Here is a 14161-nt window from a genome sequence, read left to right on the forward strand (position 1 = left end):
CTTGAAATTCGTGTAGAGTTGAAAACGTATATCTACTCTTACTTAATCTCAGCAAACGGACTTCTAAAAAAGAACGCATTCAATAATTATAATAATCATTGAATTAATAATTAATATTAATACCTTAACAATTTAAGGTAAACCTAAATATATGTAGACGTTTCTCTCTTATAATATAATGCATATATACTTATTAAATTATAAATAATATTAAAAATTCTAATATTAAAAATATTGTATATTGTTTAAGATTACAATATACATGTGTAAAACTAATGGAAACAACCAAATATTATTTTTATCAACCGATATTCAATTTACGAAGTTTCAACCCTTTTAGATAACTCAATACTTTAAATACTCAAAATGTTCTATTTCCTTACAGAGTGATTCATAAAACGCTTATTCTATGCGAAATGGCGGCAGTTTGATAGCTCGAAATTGATCTTATTTTAGCAGTGCCATTTTTTAAATAGTAATAAAGTAAAGCTTGTAGAGAATTATTTTAGAAATTTTTTATAATAATACAGTTCTTTAAAATTATCTGCATAATTTTATGCATACTTATATGCATATTGTCTTCGCCTTTGCATTTCTGTGACACCACCATGGAGCCATCCGCACAATGTAATAATGACGTTTTTTAAAGTATATAAAGGTTGTTAAGATGGCCCTACAACAATGTGTAAAGTGTTTAAATTAAATCTTCAGAGGGTAATAAATTTAATTTTCAAATATTTAATTACTAGGTATGTACATAAATCTTAATTTAGACTACGCCTACTAAATTATTTAATATAACAAATACTAATCAAATTTTGATCAAATAAATTCAAATTAATAAATATAACTAAAATTCTTAAAACTGATGTGTAAAAAACAAGAAAATGTATAATAGTAAAACTAATTAAAGCTTTAAATAATGTAAACGACGCGACGTTTAGTAGGTATTGAAAAGTAATTATTAATTGTCTTAAACAGAAGGTGGATAACTGCGTTGAATTTTAGCAACATTATTTGTGAGAAATGTCAGTCACGTTATAGGTACATTGTTTCCAAAGCAACTCTTACTGTAATAGTGTATCAATAGTAGCTAACCAGACGATTGCCACCGGAGAAATTGTTATGAAGCAATTCTGTTCATTTTATTGACTTGCATGTGAAGTGGTACCATAAATTGGAGTCAGAAGTAACTGTTTTCAAATAAATTTTGTCTGAGAATAGTAATGACGAATAAACGTAAAATGAATAAGGATTTGTTACACATGATAAATTTGGAAAAGACTTTGATAGGGCTATATTTAAGTAACAAAGCGGACATTGGAGATGTAACTTTCCTACTTTACTCAATTTATGAATTCTTCTGAATGAAACTTTCCACGGCTTCGAACCACGGCTTACACAGTTGAATTCTTTAAATATTGTGGCTTCGCTATAGAGATATTTAGTAAACATGTGTTACACCCAAACTACCATGTACTTAATGACTGAAGACAGATATCAAACATTTTATTTAATATGTCCAGGAATCGTTGTTGATGACTTAACCCCCCCCCTCAAACAACAATTTTTAACTCTCACTTAAATCGTCCTCATCAGAATTGTTTTTACTTGAATCGGATTCTTTCTTATTAGTAAACGTGCGTACAACGACCACCTTCATTGAAATAAAGCTACATGCTACACAGTAACCATACACTAAACGCAACAAAAAAAATTAAACAATAAGAAGGTTACAGAACGGTTTACAAATAAAGAAAACGTGAAACCCACACTATAGTGTTAAGCAGCACAATGTTCCCAGTCCGTTACTGGGTTCTCACCGAGACAATCATTCATAGTAGAGCGGGGTGTGGATTTCCAGTCAACCGCATGGTTTGATAATATTGCTGATCTGTAATTCTAACCACTCACTGCTAGTAGATTTGAGTTAAAAATATTTTAATAAGGTACGAACCAATAAAGCTTTAATAATGGATAGTAAAACCGGCCGCTTAAGTCTAATAACTAAGATTACGTAGCACGTTTGGGTTCAAATTTGTTCATCTATTTACTATTAACAGTGGGAGTTAGTTAAATAAATAATTTGTTAAACTTATTTTACTGAGTTTGATTGCGGCGAGAAAGGAATATTGTTAATGATATCCAAATTATACTTAAGATTTTAGTGAACCAAAAATATTGGTATTTGTACGTACTAGGTCTTCCCACTTCTGGTGATTTCTTAAATTCTAACAGCAGGACAATGTTCTGTTGCCTGAGGCAGCTTTTCATCTTCTTCAGTTTGTAAACAGCAGAGTGGTATTTTTTAAAGGTATTATGAGAAACCAAATAAAAATAAAATGTGTATACTCAGCACAAATCGCACAAAGTATGCGACTGAGTCTGCCTTTAGATCAGACTCCCTACAAGGACTAACTGCAGTCTCTAGCTGCTCCAGTCGCGATCACGACAGCGTCAACAGCCCAATTTGAAACAATGCTAATCAGTGTTCAGTTAATATCGCTGAGCGCCTATTGCAAAAGTGGTTCAAGGTAACGTGACCAATAAAAACTTTAATTCTTGAGGAAGAATATTTTATGCGAAAATATATTTAAACAAATTACATCCAAATCCAATATTTAACATTTATATTATGTTGTTTGCTTATTGGGGTTTAACACTATTAATAGTTTGGAGTGATCTTCAATGTTTATGAATATTATATAACTAGTACTGCAACATTGTGAAGAGGTGATATATCATCATACACATTAATTATTAACTGAATATGCTGCATTGAGAACGTAGAGCAAGGGAAGAGAAGATATTCCACCTCAGGACTAAATGTATCGGAAAGTCAACCGTGTGTATAGAAGATAAGCCTAGTTCACTGCTTCACGTTATATAGTGAAGAGGTGATATATCATCATACACATTAATTATTAACTGAATATGCTGCATTGAGAACGTAGAGCAAGGGAAGAGAGATATTCCACCTCAGGACTAAATGTATCGGAAAGTCAACCGTGTGTATAGAAGATAAGCCTAGTTCACTGCTTCACGTTATCCTTAGCTGTGTGTGTTGTTATAACTGCTTGTAAGCCTTGTAGCAGGTATTAAAACGTGTTTACTTGTGGAGGTAACTTAAAAATAATTAATAGCATATTTTAGTAATAAATCCGAAAAGGAATTTCCGAATCTTGATTTTCGTCTTACTATTGGCAACATATGCACGTTTTCTAAACCCTTGAACTTTATGGTAACTTTGTGATGCAGGGAAATCATTGTTACTGTTAACTCTTCTTAAATTTTTACTACACATTTTTCAATTACTCATATTAAAATCTCTATGAAATATCTTGTAAATCTTTATAATGATCGGTTAAGTTTTGTACCCTTTGTGTGTAATTGCTTAGAGAATGTAGCCAGTAATACATAGAATAAATATTTAATGTATGTCTTGTTTCTCTGTGCCGGTACCAACTACCTATTCTCAAACTTTAATAATAAATTATTATTATTTTTTTAATTAGCTTTAATTTGTTCTCATAACGATGCGTATAGTTTTTACATTTTCCAAAGAAACATGACTAGAGAGTGATAGACATCAATGAATTTAAAGGATTGACAATTTGAATAGTGTTTAGTGGGATTAAAGATAATTAACTTAGCGTTATAACAATAATTACAATAACCCAGGCTGTGAGCAGCAATTAAAGTTTTAGAGACATATTATAAACTAATAAAGATCGAAGTGAACCCAAAATGTAATTATTACTTTTATTAAGTAATAAAGCTACAACACTTTTAGAGTAGAGAATATGGAGGCTTACTTATAAAAACAGAGTTTTAATAAATGAATTGATTGAGGAAGAGAAACATGCCAGAGTCATCGTAGTTGTCTTCACACGTCACACAGCACGGCAAGTAGTAAGGGACCTCTCCAGCTCCCGAGCGAATTGTCATAGGACCAACATATTTCTATAAGTTTAAAAGATGTAGAATGTACACGATAGAGTACAATCGCAGTTCCTAAACACTTAGAGGAGGAGAAGGTACGAAAATATAATGGGACTAAACTACATTTAAAAGCGGGTCGAGGGGAAGATGAACGAAAAAATACTATACTAACGCGGTTATTCACACTTTTGTAAACTAACAAATAATTAATCATTTTAAAGAAAAGTGAGCTACGACACTGTGTTCTAAAACGAACGACTCCGCCTCCAGCACGACTCATAACCAAGTGGGGAAGCGAGACACGGCGGCGACCGACGCCGAACTCATTCCGAAGTTTAATTTCATATAACTCTTATTCGGGCGCAAACGGATATTAAAAGAAAATAATAAAGAGATGAAATGGTCCTGCTGTTTTCGAGATTAGCGCTTAGCAACACATTAAGCGGTTAATTCTGTAAGAAAATTATATAATGTTGAGTAGTGTTAAAGTGGTACAACCATACAAATTCAGTGTTGCCAATAGTGACGGTCAGCCAAACACAGCTGTTACCGGCGGCCGAGACAATATTGGCATTACTGGAGTGTTCTGTGTGTAGCATGTTGGCTAAACTGGGCAAATTACACTAATTAAACCATTAATTGAATTTCAGACCTTTGACGAGTTCCTGAAAATTGTACTGATTGTTACGGTTTGGGTAAATTCTACCACTATCATATATTTTATGTATTTGCTTTGATTTATCTCGGGTAAAGAAGTTCATTCAAAATATATTGGTATAGGTCTTAATAAAACATTTGCAGAACATATACAAAATTCTTAAAAAAATACTTTTTTGCGTAAATAACTAATATTTACATTTTTCCTATCATTCATAAATTTGTTACCAATATTTCTTTGAACGCTGGCTGCATCACTTATAAATACCCTATATTTTCCAAAATGCAGGATCTTTTTAAAAACATTAACACACTGAATACTTTGCAATAAGGTTTTACCTAAATTTGTAGTTTTCATAGGTTCCAGAAGAGCTTTATTTTATAGCATTTATCTCTTTAATACGCCTTTTTTAAACACCGGTATTTAATTTCAATAAAAAGATTTACCTTAAATCGTGGTCTTATATAGCACATAATACATATTTTTTATTTTCTGTTTGTACTCACTGCAATATGCCTCTTTTTAAACACCGGTATTTAATTTCAATAAAAAGATTTACCTTAAATCGTGGTCTTATATAGCAAATAATACATATTTTTTATTTTCTGTTTGTACTCACTGCAATATGCCTCTTTTTAAATACCGGTATTTAATTTCAATAAAAAGATTTACCTTAAATCGTGGTCTTATATAGCACATAATACATATTTTTTTTTTCTGTTTGTACTCGCTGCAATATGCCTCTTTTTAAATACCGGTATTTAAGTTTCAATAAAAATATCAATATTATAACTTGTGGTTTTAAATAACAAATCTTTCTAATGTGCATAGTTTTTTCTCTAGTTTATAACAGGCATTTTGCTATCAGATTGTGATTGTTTATCGTTATTTATATTTTATTAGTGACTTAACAAAAAAAATATTATTTTACGCAATAATTTAATCTCTTTACCTAAACAATAGGCTTTTAGCCTAATAAGTTTTTCATCAATTTACAAAACGACACATGCTCATAGTACAAACTTTAATCATTTGGATAATAAATCAAGCTATTTTTCAGGTAATTTTGTTCTATACTATAAGAATTTTGAGTGGATAATTTACTATGGTAATGCTATTAAACCATCGTATTCAATGTATGAGATGTGACATAGCTAAGCATAGGCAACCAAGAATTAAATATATTGAAAATCATGAAGACAGACATATCATTTATATAGATTAACCAACATCCAATTTAGTAAAATCAGAATTAGATGTAAGCAAGAACAGAAAGTATGACAATATAGTTCGAGATTGCCTAATTTAAAACTAATCATAACATTATACAGCCAGAATTATTTAATGGTTATTTCTGTTGTGTAATTGTTGTGGAATTTAAAATGTTTCTGTTAAAATAAAATACGATGCAGCTTGAACTAGAAGCATTAGCAGCAAATCCACGTGGTATATGTTTAATTGGAAACCAAATTTAACTCCAACCCAAGATTTAGGGGCGTAGCCTTCTTTTAAAATAAATACGCTACGGCAACCTAGAGTCACTGTACAGCTAAGGCCAACAGTAAAAGTTTAAATGTTTCTTTGTCAGAATGTTTTGTAGATACATATTAGTTTGGTAAAAAAAAATATCTCGGCTTTTAAATTAAAACCAAATTGTAAGTATGGTTTTAAACTAAATTTTAAACATTCATTTGATAATGAAGATGTCAGGAGACAGATATACCGTAAGTATAGTCAAATTATAAAAGACATATTAAGAATAGTAGTCTAAGCAGTTTGAAAACTAAAGTTCGCATTGAGAATAATATTCAGTTGCCTATACACAAATTAAGACCAGTGTCATTCTGTTTACAGAAGGCAACCAATGACTAGTTCAACAGTTTGGCATCAATATGCGTTATCCAGCCTGTAACCCATCGATGATTCCAATTATTTGCGCTTCGTCTATTGTTATTGTCGCCCAGGCAAATGGCGAAGCACGCATTTACGGAGATACACAAGTTATTATAGATCAGTATCTTGTTGGTAACAATTATAACATGACTAAATTTAAAGATACGACTTTAAAATTGAATAATATTATATTTTTTCTGTCAACAATTTGAGACACTTATTTATAACTACCTGTTAGTATAAGTTAAAGGACGATAAGCCATAACGATTTAAAATGGACTTCACTTGTAATACAACTTTTTGTCCCATATGGTATCAAAACTTCTCCTTAGATTTTTCAAAACCACAGTCACAAACTTTAGGTTGGTATAGATAAAGTTCTTTATTACGTTAAGGATATCTGTATTAGTGTATTGCTCAAAATCTTAAGAAGCTTTATATATAAAGCGTTTGCGTTTCGTTTTGGGTATTATAAGACTAAACATATCAAGACAAACTACAGGTGTTTAAGGAAAGCCATAAAATCAGTGCTCATGTAATTTATCCAATTGAAGATAGAGTTAATGTAATAAAAACCCAGCCTTCTACCTAAGAAATGTATCAGAGCTTCGTTAGTTGTTCGGTATTATCAACTACTACTCAAGATTCATAGCTATTTTATAATCAATGTGCTTTATACTTCATTGGTTGCTACATAAAAGTTCTACATCGGAATGAAATGAGGATCGTGATTAAGTTTTCAACCTAATAAAAGGTTCAATTTATTAATTAATGAGCGTAGTACACTATAAATAATAGCTTCCCCTGAATTTAGCTACGAATGCCTGTAATCAGGGACACAATCTGGTGCTCAAAAACCATAGCAGTTTCTTCAAGACCACTAAGCAATGCTAAGTAAAACTATTCTTTAATCTGTAAACGAGGATTGAACATCTTTTTTTTATGGAAAAATGTTACTTACAATTCCATGGTAGGTATTTCACTCTGTACTGTGGTCATAATCATCTAGAAGTAATTTTTGCGGCGAGACAAGCAATGTATAAACATGTCTTTAGACTTCCACAATAGGTAATTTATTTTCAACAGTTATGATTATGACATAAAATAAATGACTGAAAGAGGCAATGTCTTGTTATATTGCTTAAGTATATTACCAGTATTCAAAATCAGTTTTAGGATGCTATTCTTATATGAAGAGAACGCATTATAATTCCACAGTCTTTAAGGAAACGAAATATTTTCAAGAGACTAGTCGTGGGCTGCTACCAGTGTAAAATATTTCAGAATTCAAATTCAGAAACAGAACTCAACTGATGATATGTACATAACAATCCCTGAGAACGTATTCAGATTGATTTCTAGGGGCTGTTTGAAAATTATATGAGGCTTGTTATAGTCTGTAATTAAATGTTTACGAGATTTATTTTATCAATAAAGTTTGGTTTGGTCAGAAAAAAGTAACTGATAACCTCAGTTATCAGTTTGCATGTAGATAATTCCAAGAGTTTTGTTAAAAAAAAACAACAACATTAAGCATGTTAAAAATCATATCACAGCACTTCCAATGGATATGTGGAGCGTCATACAGATTTTTCAAAATTATAACGTATTTATATAAGTGATAGGCTACAAATAATGAAGCTCCAGGTTGAGATACTTGTCACACAGAACCACGCCCAACAGTTCTACTGGTAGAACACATGGTGAACTATTTTTTGACGGAAAACTGAGACCATTTAGTGATTATCTTAAACCTGAAGTACTAGAATAAATGAATATTTATAAAAAAATAAACAAAAATGTTATAATTTTTGTGTTATTTTTTAATTTCTAATTCTTAATATTGCAATAAACAAATAGTTTTTTTTATATGTTTACTTCTTTTACAGACTGTCGCTTGTTTTTTTTTTGTTTGCAAACATTTAAAGTTGTACATCAAGTTTTACACTTGTGCCGCAATGTAGAAAATACAAAGCCAAACAGCTATAAACGTGCACTATAAAAGTTATAGTGGAAGCATCAGATACGGGCGAGGCTTTACACTCTTTAAATAAACCATCAAACAAAATAAGGTTTATCACTCTGATTATATACTTAAAATATGATAAATTTTTTAGTTAATATGATAGCTTTCGTCTTTATAATGGAACAAATCCAAAAAGCAGAGCCCTGTACATAAAAAATTATATTTGTTCATAAACCAGTGTATCTAAAGTTCCAAACTCAACTTAAATTTTCCAATGGTTATCAATTTTTTATTACAATATTGAATTTAAGTATTTATCACTCGTATTACTTTATCAGTTCGTTTAATATAGGGAACTACACAATAGGTCAACTTTAGAAAATATTTCAGCATTCTAAAAAATGGAAATTTGAAAGGTTGGGTAATAGTTAAAGGTCACATTGAAAGATGGATAAGCTGTATGATTGGGTCCCAATAACAGACTAGATAGTCTACTCATTTTGAGTTAAAATAGTCAGAAATTAGCTTTACGGGTGTTGCGTTATCAAGGCCTTTAATTTTAAGCATTCCTCAAAGGGTCATAATTTTAGGGTATTAGTGTTTCCCTACTGCCTGTTTTGTAAAAGTGTGGAGGAGCGTTGATTTAAAATTGTATACAAATACACTCAGATAACGATTTCAAAATAAAATTCTAAATTCTAAACTTTTGAAAAGTTAGTGTGTGTATGGGACTTTTATGGCACCCGGTTGTCGTACTTTCATTCATAAGATTTAAATTTCTTAGTTCAAAAAGCATTTAATTGGGTAATAAAATTCATGTTGCCAATCAATGAATGTTCTATTGCTCTTTTAGAATTTCAACTGTTGTAAAACGATAGAATAAACAATGAAATGTTTTTACTATCAGCTAAATTATAATTAAAAGTAGTTGAGGAACAGCTACATTTTTAAACAAAACATAAACATTTTCTAAATTTAAAAACTACATGGTTACTGTAAGATTTCATAGTAAAGTAACTAAACATTAGAATGTTTATCTTACATTAGGTCAACTTAATTGCTAACAAGAGACGCAGAGCCAACTGACAACATGGGATAATGGAATCTGGACTCAATACAAACATATGAACCTCAGATCGATAATTGCCTGTAATAGACTGGGTTGTCCCCTGGAGACTCGGGGCAGTTTGTCTCTTGTGCTTTGTTTGTTAACTTGAGTATAACTTAGACAAGCAATTCCTTTATTACAGTAATTCTACCGCAAAATATAAGTTGTAAATTGTGGAAATGAGTTTTAGTGAAATTAAAAAATACTGTCACTAATGAGAACCATTTTACTCTTGTTGTTAAAGACTATTTACTATCTACTCGGATTCCAGGAAATAGACTACTGGATAGTAGTGTGAGTTCAGAACAAACGTAAATATCTGTCTGTGTTCTAATTCACAGTAGTTTCCATTACTACCCAAATAGCTTCTTCTTAGAAACAACCTAGATCTCAAAAGGAGACTAAATAATGAAATCAACTTATTGTTAACAGTTTCAATACGTACATTGTTATATTTTATTTTATTTTAATTTTAATTTTTTGACGACTTAAAAAATAAAAAAAGCTTGTGGTAATTTCGTATGTCAAGCTCCACAGATACAAAAATTGGCTACATTATTTCAATTACCACATACTCAGCCGTAACAAGCATAAAATAATCCACAATTACTGACGAATAAGACTAATATAGCCAAAGTACTATCCAATCCACGAAGAAAACGCTTTTTGAAGATAATGTTTGTTTGAGGTTTGTAAGTTGTACAGAGAGTAAAATAACTGGACTAATATTTTTCCTTTTTAAATTAGTAACAAATTATTAAAATTTTTAGTTATTTCAATAAAAAAAGTTGATAATTGGAATTGTTAAGCTGTAGTGCAACGATGTTATTACTTTTACCAGTTAATTAAAGATAAGAGTAATGCACTATATTTTAACTTAGTGAGTTAGGTCACATTAGAGGTATAATAATTAGTAACACAGAGGCAAGACAATCATTTCACGACATTTAAGGAAAACTTTAAATTTATAATTCCCGCCAACACCTCCTAAAGTACAATATTGCACAAATTAAGAGACAAAGTTAAAACAATTCTTAAATACATCGTTCTGTTTTGTTAGTGGAGGTACAAGGTTTTGAGAATGTGTTGCTAAGTTTAGTAGAATACTTAATTAGAGGAGATTAACGAATTTTCAAGAGATAACCACACAAAATTTCAATGATTGACATTTAGGTTTAACTTCTATATATTTTATTGTTACTACGTAAACAATGAACATTTACTGTAAGCATGTAATTCAAAATGTCGGATATACAGTCATTTTATGAAGGTCACAGCGTAATAAACATTGATTACTGATCCTTACGCATAATAGCTATGAGCAATAAAACGGACGAGATTGGCATGTAACTTGAATATTATTTGTTTTGGCTCCGCAAACTATCACTGTTGTTCAGTGAACTGCATTGTGGGAATATTTCCGATATTGATATCGCGTGGATTGACTTTTTCAAATGGAAGTTATTTATGAGTACTCCAATAAAAGTGTTGTACGCATGAATTCATATCAACGATCATGAATTCATATCAATACAAGTAGTTATAATAGTAGACTTACACGGTGGATAGCCCCGCGCTCTGATTGGTCGAGAGCAGGTCACGTGATACAAGATGGCGGCTAAGCCCCGCCCCCTGACGTCACTCCCCACGGGCGCGGGAATCCCTCATGCGCGGTAAAAAATCCCTAATCTCAAAAAATGGCGGGAGCCAAAAAAAGTGGCAGGAACTTTGAAAAACCAACTACTTACATAGCAAAAAAACGTGTTTATTTTAAAAATTTTAAGAAAAAAACAATGGCATCCTCCCGTGGATGATCACCCGACAGATTGGACAACGTAAGAGCCTATGGGCACATTGTGGGCACAGAGTGTGTCCACAAGGCCTCAACCCTACCGTCGGCAATCTGTCCATACAGACACAGCAGCGAACGTGCCTAGCCGGGGGCGACAGTTCCGGTTCCTCAGGGTCGATGTCGTAGGGATCCCTCGAGGCCGCCGACTCCATGCTCTCGCCGATGCCGATGAGCAGACCCTCCAACGACGAGCGCACTTCCCTCCAAAGCGCGTACGCTATCACGAGGCGCTGGTCACGGGGCGTCTCGTCGACGAGCCAGAGTATATCCCTGAGCTCGGGCCTCAGGGTGGACATCGCAACCAACGCCCCCACAGTGCACTCCACGGGAGCGTGCGCCGGCGAAACAAATACCTGAAGGAAATGGTCCAGCACAAGTTCCCGTAACCTCTGCCGTGCCACATACACTCCTGATGCAGCTGTAGGAGGCTGAAAAGCAAGTAAGTTATCACCACTACTACTACTACTAATACTACTTACTACTACTACCACTACTACCGGTGGACACTTACCCTTCTACAAGCGCCGGTTCGACCCGTTGAGGTAGAGGGTCGGGTCAAGACGACATTGGACCCACCAGAGGACCGGGACGTCGAGAGGGCCTGGGCCGGGGCGATACTTATCCTCGGAAGTCGCCGCGGCTGAGGAAGCAGCATCAAGTGGAGAGGGATCCTGCGGGCTGCGGCCCGGGGTGGTGATGGAGACGGTGGTATAGGTATACCCGTGATGGCAGCCTCCAACACTTCCCAGGGTCCCAGCAGAAGGTCCTCAACCGCGGTGTCATTGAGAGGCCTCTGCCTCGGCCTCGGTCCAAAAGCTCACGGGTCAGGAGACTGCAAAAAAAAAACAAACCGTAGCAAAATAGCAAAAAACACGAGACGGACAAAACAAGGAATCCTATTGTACTTACACCGGGTATCAGGTTCTCCACGGTGGCATCCGAGTCATACACCTGGAAAGAAAAAACAATTCAGCCCGCAGCGCAAACAAACACGCATACAAACACAAAACCAACACAAGTGCACACTTACCTCATCACTGCCATTAGGGTCAGGCGACAATGGGGAGTCCTGGACATCGGGGTGGGGATCGGGCCGGGGGTCATCGTCGTTGCCCTTCAAAAAACAAAAACAAATTGTACCCAATCGGAAAAACGGAATCTAATTATTAATTCTATAATAGTAATAATAATAACATTACCACCAATTGAGAGACTTTCCGTGGAGGCGGCTCGTCGATGTCACCAGCAACGAGGGGTGCTGCAACGACATGAAGGCCCACCAGTAGCAGCATCAAGGGAGTGTAGTCGACTCCGAGAGGCAGGCGTGCTCGGCAGAGAATCGCTATCAAGGCCGTAGACACAGTCGTGACTCCCACGGATAACGCCAACACAAGGTGCCTGCAACTGTACATGATTGCACAATGCTGGATACATTTGCAGCAGTCGCTTATATGCAAGCTGTCCCCCCCACACATGCGGTTGTCCTTGTTGCAACGTGACCCAAGTTTCCACACCACCCAAGGGGTAGGGTCCCGGCGCGTTAGGAGATTTTTTACGTGGCTCCTTCCCCAGTAGGCCTATCCACGTGTGTGTAAAGAGCCCCAACCATCGCTCTTTACGGTGGTAGCCACTCCATGACAAATTTGCTACCTCCCAACATATTTTTTATTATTTTTATTTTACAATTTTTGTATTTTTTTTGTAATCCTTGCTAGTGTAACAAGCCGCTTTACTCGGAGAAGCCTTTCAATGCAACCCGTAAAACACTCGTAAAGAAACATTTTGTTTTTTTAGTATATTTTTTTTACATCTTTTTCTTTAGCAACTAGAGCGAGGCTCTTACCCCTGGACTTACGGAGGTTAGGCCTGCCATAGAGGTATCCAAACACACACACACACAACCGCCCCCGGACTTACGGAGTTTAGGCCTGCCGTAACAGCAGTTGAAAACCCCAGGACTTACAGGTTTTACGCCAGCCTTAGGAGCTTGCCCACTCACTCACCCCCGCCCTAGAGCCTTTTTAAAGCACAAGCATAAGTACAGTCACTATTATGTTGAGGTAAAATACAGTGAGCATCGGAAACAATAGCCTCCTTACTATCTACAATATTCCTATCAACTACGTTATCATGAAAACGAGACAAAAATCGAACTTTTTCTAACCCCGTAGTATATACAGTAGCGAAGGGTTTACAGAGAGCGCGGACGATATATTCGTCAAAAGGGATCCCTCCGTCATTCCAATTAATATGATGAAAGTGACGCACCAACCAACGGGCGGTTCTAGCCGCTTTTGAATCTAATTCGGTTACGCTGTACGGGGGTTTGAACACTATGTGTGAGCGAAACAGATGAATGACCACAACAAACTCCTTTACAATAAACCGGTTCTCATTATCCTTGAACGCATGAAACTCCACTATCGCCTCCATTTGGCCAGCGTTTAAAAAGTTCAACTTCCTAGACCAGTCTGCAAAGTACGGGACTAGGGAGGTCGTTATACTCCACCTCCTCCTCCTTCTCGTCAGCCAGCAGACACCGAACAACAGTCTTAGCTGACACCTCGATGGAAAAGAGATCCCGTAGTGCGATGTAGACCGACGGAAGGTTGTTAACGAACTGAACCCACTCGGTCTTGTTAAGCGTTAAAGAACGTTCCCCGTAATAGAGATACACATGCATTTGACCAAAGACGTTCGAAACCCTGACATCCTCCCCACTGTCCACCTTGATATTCAACC

The sequence above is a fragment of the Homalodisca vitripennis genome, chromosome 2 (assembly GCF_021130785.1).
Source record: "Homalodisca vitripennis isolate AUS2020 chromosome 2, UT_GWSS_2.1, whole genome shotgun sequence".
Taxonomy (NCBI): domain Eukaryota; kingdom Metazoa; phylum Arthropoda; class Insecta; order Hemiptera; family Cicadellidae; genus Homalodisca; species Homalodisca vitripennis.